Here is a 6,084-nt window from a genome sequence, read left to right on the forward strand (position 1 = left end):
CTGTGATTTCTGTCTGCCCTCCCCCACCTCCCCCACTAGGTTTGATGTCTGTCTTTTTAAACAAGCTTTCCTCGCCTTCATTCTTTCCCTTGGGGCTTGGTGCCTGTTTCTTTCTCCACATGGCAGTCATTTTCACTTTTCCTACATTCTTGTTATTTATCTGTAAGAGCCATTAAATCCCAGGCAGTAACACCTGCCCTCAGTAGAAGAAATGTTTAACATCACTGTGCTCTAGTGTTGTTTTTGAGGCTGCCACGTATTTTTTGAAGAAAAGTTTGTGAATATGTCTTATCTCCCCAGGACCTCTCTGTTAGCAAAACAGCAAAGCTTTTCACTGCCCAAGATAGAAGTCCTTTCCCTTCCCCAAGCTAGGATCAGGGGAAGCTGGAGCTGGTACCAGCTGAGTGCCACAGAGTGTATAGTGCAGCGCTGCTCAGTGAGGGCTGTGAATAAGACGTTAAATTCCAGCCCATGTGTTCAGCAAGTATCCACTCACGTATTCAACATGCAATCCTTGTGTGCCTGCTGGGGGCCACAAAGAAGGCTGAGCCACAGTCTGGGCCCCTAAAAGCCCACAATTAATTGCAATACCTGCAGGGTGATGCGGGAGCCATGGAGCCCAGCAGAGGGGGAGGTGATTGCTAATATTTTCACAAGAAGAGAGGAGGAGTAGAGAAGTGAACCCTGCCCCTGCTCCTCACCTCCCTCAATCTGAAGACAGGAAGAAGTTATGTGGCTACAGCACTCTCCATTCTCCGGTTGATGTTTGTGGTTTGGAGCTCAGTGGGAGCTGGAGAACAGGGTCAGGAAGACCAAACCTTTCTGTAGGGAGGAGTGGTAGAAGGGAATGGAGCAGGGTTCCATCCAGGGGGTACTATGGGCAGGACTGATGGGCAGATGGCAGGGAAAGAACATTCCCTCTCTTGCCCCTACTCCCCACAGGCCAGCTGACAGAAGGGCACTGCAACAAAAAGTTGCCACTGTGTGTCCTAGACCCCATGTAAATACTTTGCTCCACAGTTTGGGGGGAATTGATCATTCAGTGAATTCATTTTCTGGGGCCTGGTTTGGACCTGTGCCTTGTAGACTCTGAGCAATAGATAATTGATCATTTCTCTTCTTCTCTCTCTCTCCGCATATGTTTTGCTACATTTTATGGGCCCTGCCAACAGTTTCTAAGCCCTGGGCTCAGACTAGGCTGGCTGAACCTGGAGGGACTTTGAGACAATACAGGTAACCCTGCCCTACCTTAGCAATACTGAGTCATTAGGGTGACTCTGCATGTGTGTGTGTGTGCGCGCGCGCGCGTGTGTGCACGCGCGTGCAAGCACAGGCGGTTGCACCCATGCACTGGAATATTTATTTGTAAAAAGCTCCCAAATGATTCTGCAGCCACTGGACTAGACCCACAAAGAGCTGGGTTGTTTCATACTTCTGGTAATTCCACCTTTATTTCTTTTAGGGTCTATTGAGCCTCAACCCATGTGCTCATGATTGGATCACAACACCTAAATGGGTTTTGCTATCTGGAAGAAGAGTGGATGCTTATTGAATATCCACTGTGGTAGCCCTTTGACACTGTGGCAGGATGAATGGAGGCCCCAGAGGGCAGGCCTGAGAAGCTCTAGTGGGCTGTGGTTGGGCTCCATGGAAGACTCGGTTTTGCTGAGTGGGGTAGGAAGCTGAGTGGAGTACACTAGACTGCAGGGGGAGGTCAGGAGGTAGGTGTGTGGGGAGGGGTCAGGATGTCCAGTGGGAGCATTTGAATACATTCCCTTTTCCAATCCAGCTCCCCATCCTGTTCCCAAATCTTCAATAGAACCTACATTACTCACCAGTGCTTGGGAGATTTTTCAACTTTTAATTAGGCAATATTTCAAACATACACACAATTTGGAGAAAAAATTACGAACCCACATGTATCACATATTGACCACGTTCAGTGATAGTTCCTATCAATGTGCTCCCCCTAATGCCCTCCCAGATTATTCTGCAGCAAATCCCAGAAAGTGTATAATTTTATTCATAAACATTTCAGTATGTATCTAAAAAGATAAATATTTATCTTTAAAAGCATAATCACAATACCATTACTGCAGTTTATTTATTTATTGAGATGGAGTCTCACTCTGTCTCTCAGGCTGGAGTGCAAGGGCACGATCTCTGCTCACTGTGACCCCCGCCTCCTGGGTTCAAGTGATTCTCCCGTCTCAGCCTTCTGAGTAGCTGGGATTAAAGGCATGCACCACCATGCCCAGCTAATTTTTGTATTTTTAGTAGAGATGGGGTTTCACCATGTTGGCCAGGCTGGCCTCGAACTCCTGACCTCAAGTGATCTGCCTGCCTCAGCTTCCCAAAGTGCTGGGATTACAGTCATAAGCCACCACCACCCACTAGCCATTACTTCATTTAAATTTAATAATTCCTTATTATATATAGTCAGCATTCATATTTCTCAGATTACTTCACATTTATTTTATAGTTGGTTCATTTCAATTAAAATCCAAATAAGATTCATGAATTTTAATCAGTCGATATATTTCTTTTAATCAGCAGATTCCCTTTCAATCTCTCTTTTTAAAAAAATTTATATGTTGAAGAAAGTAGGTTGTTCCCCTATAGAATCCTCCATGGTCTGGATGTTGTTGATTGCATCTCCATGGTGAAATAAAACAAGTTCCTCTGTTCCCTGCAGTGATTTGGAAATTGGTGGTTTGATAGAGGCTTGACCAGATTCTGGTTCGATGCTTTTCGGCAAGATTGTTTCATGGGCGTGCTTCCATTAGGGGGCATACACTGTCCAGCACTCTCTGTTTGGGGATGTGAGCAGCTGTTAATGCTCAGTGCCCAAATCCACTAGTTCATTAGCAGTTGCAAACTGGTGATGTTCTAATTCCATCATTGCTTCTGCATTTTTGTGCAAGCATTCTTCTATAAAGGGAAACTCCCCCTCAACTTTTTAGTTACCCTGAGTAACAGTGTGTACAGGGTAAGCATGACGCATTTTTCAGTCTTTTCCTTTGCTAGCATTCAAAGCAATAAGTCAATTCCCTAGTACTTTGGGAGCTGTGTTTGTGAATGACAAAGAGCTGAACCTAACCTCTGCAGGAGGAGAGAGGTAGGGGCTGTCAAATTCTCTTAATACCTTTGTAGGAGAGGTGTTAATGCATCCATTTTTCTTTTTTTTTCCTTTTTTTTTTTTTTTTTTTGAGACAAAGTCTCACCCTGTCACCCAGGCTGGAGTGAAGTGGCACAATCTCAGCTCACTGCAACCTCCACCTCCCCGCTTCAAGCGATTCTCCCACCTCAGCCTCCTGAGTAGCTGAGACTACAGGTGTGCACCACCATACCTGGCTAATTTTTGCATTTTTTGGTAGCGATGGGATTTCTTTCATCATGTTGGCCAGGTTAGCACCCATTTTTTCTAAATGGGAAAATGGAGACTCAGAGGTGGCATGAGTTAATAAGTGGAGGAGCCTGGTTTTATTTCAGGTCTGTCTGGCTGCAGAGACCAATACTGTTGTGGCACAGCCCTTTCCCCAGGGTTATAGGGAATCCCCCTAATCCTTGAATCGGGCTGGCAGAAGCTTCTTCCTTCTCTGGCTTGCCAGAAACCAATAATCTGTAGTCTGAAAAAATGACACATGTATCCCTGAGGCCTAAGGATACTCTCAATTAAGATTGCATTTTTAAATCACAATTATAACATTGCATTGTTTGATTTCAGAATACTTGTGTTGTTAAGTTGTTTCCGAGAGTTAAACCTCAGGCTAGGCTACTTTAATCAGATTTATGTGACTCACTTAATGCAGTATAATACAATGATATCATGATTTGCAATCCTGTGGTACATAATAAACGTAATTGGCACATGTGAGTGAAGGAAGCTTGTATTGAAAGGGCCTTATTTATAATGGATTCTGGGGATTAACCATAGGAATGAAGGGATTTACTGAAAGTGGAAGGCTAATTTCAGGTCATAAAAAACATTTGCATAGCAACACCATGTGTTTAATTGATAGTTGCATGAAGAACCATCAAAACATCCAGCGAATGAATGCATTAAAATTACCTATCAGGGTGCTTTCTGTTGCAAGTGACTCAAATTGGTTTGAACATGGGCTCACAGGATTTATTTACTAAACTGTCCAGGGGTAGATCTGACTGGACTCAAGAACTCAAAAGCTGTGTTCAGGACCTTGTTTTTCTCTTCATTTCAGGGCCCTGCTTACTTTATGTTGAATCTATTTTCACAGACTCTCCTCTGTGGTCCCAAGATGGCAACTGCCAGCTTCTAGCTTTTGTGGCTACAGACTTCTTGGTTGGTGTTAACAGGAAAAAGTAAAGGGCCTTTGTTTAGTTTTCATTAAGGCTTATTGGTCCTCAGTGGGTCATGTGCTTATCCCTGAGCTAATCACTATAGCCAGGGGAATGGGATGCACTGATTGGCACAGCCCTAGGTCACATGCTCCAACCTTGAGTCCAGAGGTTGAAAGTGAGTAGATCCTAAAGGAAAAAAGGGTGGGGCTATCAGAAGTGTGAATGAAAGATGGGAAGCAAAACCAGCGAATTCCATCTTAGTCTGATTTAGGAAATTCTGAGATGGGTTCAAAGAAGGGATTCAGGGGTCTGTGGGTTCCCTGAAATTGTAGTTACAAGTTTGTGTTAATGTCCATTTTTCAGGGAGAGGAGCCATGCTTTGATTAGATTATCAAAAGGGTCCATGACCCAAAAGAGTTAGCTATTCTGAGATAAAGGTGGATGTTGAACCAGACTGAATTGCTTTTTAAAACTGAGACTTCATATTTGAACCACCTATTGGAATGCTTTCCATAGAAGAGGTACTATTTGCTCTTAAGCTGACTTTTATCAAGTAAGGATGAGCCCACTGGGATTATCAGAGATAGTAAATACTGATAAGAATTTTGTTTATATCATTTCTTTAGGTTCTAGAAGTTACAGATCCCTTTTTCTTCTAAGAAAGCTCTAATGGCTGGGTCCACAGTGTAATACAGGTTGCCAACTCTTCAGATGAAACAATATCTAAGGACCATAACAGGCTTTGTCAAGGTTGGAGCTTGCGACCTAAGGCTGCACCAATCAGCACATCCCATGCCCCTGGCTACAATGGTTGGCTCTGGGACAGATTTGTTGAGTCAGAAACTCTGGGGGTGGGACCCAGAAATCTGTGTTTTCACAAGCCCTCCTCTTACCCTACTCAGCACCCCAGTTTGATAACTGCTGCTCTAAGAGACCATTAAGTGTGGAATGTCTCTTCCAGTATCTCTGTGTCTCTGTGGATAGGCTTTCACTTTATCCACAGAGGGCAAACTCGTGCCCTCGCTGGGGAGCCGGCTGCCACCTGCTCTCCTCAGAGCCTGCCTCAGTGGCCCCTGTTTGCCCAGGGATGGAGATCTGCTCATTCGGGGTGAGTAAAGGCCCTTCGGGAATTATTTCCTTGTGTTAATTCCAAAGCCTCACACAAGCTGATATTTTTCTGCTAATCCCAGGCCAGGGCCCAGCATGTGCATTGTTGACACCAGATAATGTAGTCTTCTGGCCGATACAGTGGCGGATGAGCAAACATTGGGCGGCCAGCAGAATCCCTGACTTCCTGAATGTCTGCAATCACAGATTCATTGAAGTTTAAATGCACCGAGACCTACCACCATTGCCCTTTGCGTTCGCCAGGAGATAAGGTTATCCATGAGCGATCATTGTAAATAACCACCCCTTATTTCCCCTCCAACTTGCACTTTGGATTTTAATCAGGTTCAAAGCCTGCCTGGCATTTTGCTTATTTTCCTTATCTGTATGACTCAAAGGCTATCTCCGGGATGCTTAGACTTCAGTGTGTACGCCAATCACCCAGGGATCTTGTTAAATGCAGATTCCGATTCAGTCAATCTGGGATGGAGCCTGAGATTCTACATTTCTAACAAGCTCTCAGGTGACACCGGTGCTTCTCCAAGGTGTGCACGTTGTGTAGCAAAGGGCTAGGACAGTGGCTTTCCACCCTGGCTGCGTATCGGAGTCACCTAGGGAGTTGTAGGAATACTGTCTGGGTCCTACTCTCAGATGTTC

Source organism: Mandrillus leucophaeus, unplaced genomic scaffold, assembly GCF_000951045.1.
Source record: "Mandrillus leucophaeus isolate KB7577 unplaced genomic scaffold, Mleu.le_1.0 Scaffold265, whole genome shotgun sequence".
NCBI classification, from domain to species: domain Eukaryota; kingdom Metazoa; phylum Chordata; class Mammalia; order Primates; family Cercopithecidae; genus Mandrillus; species Mandrillus leucophaeus.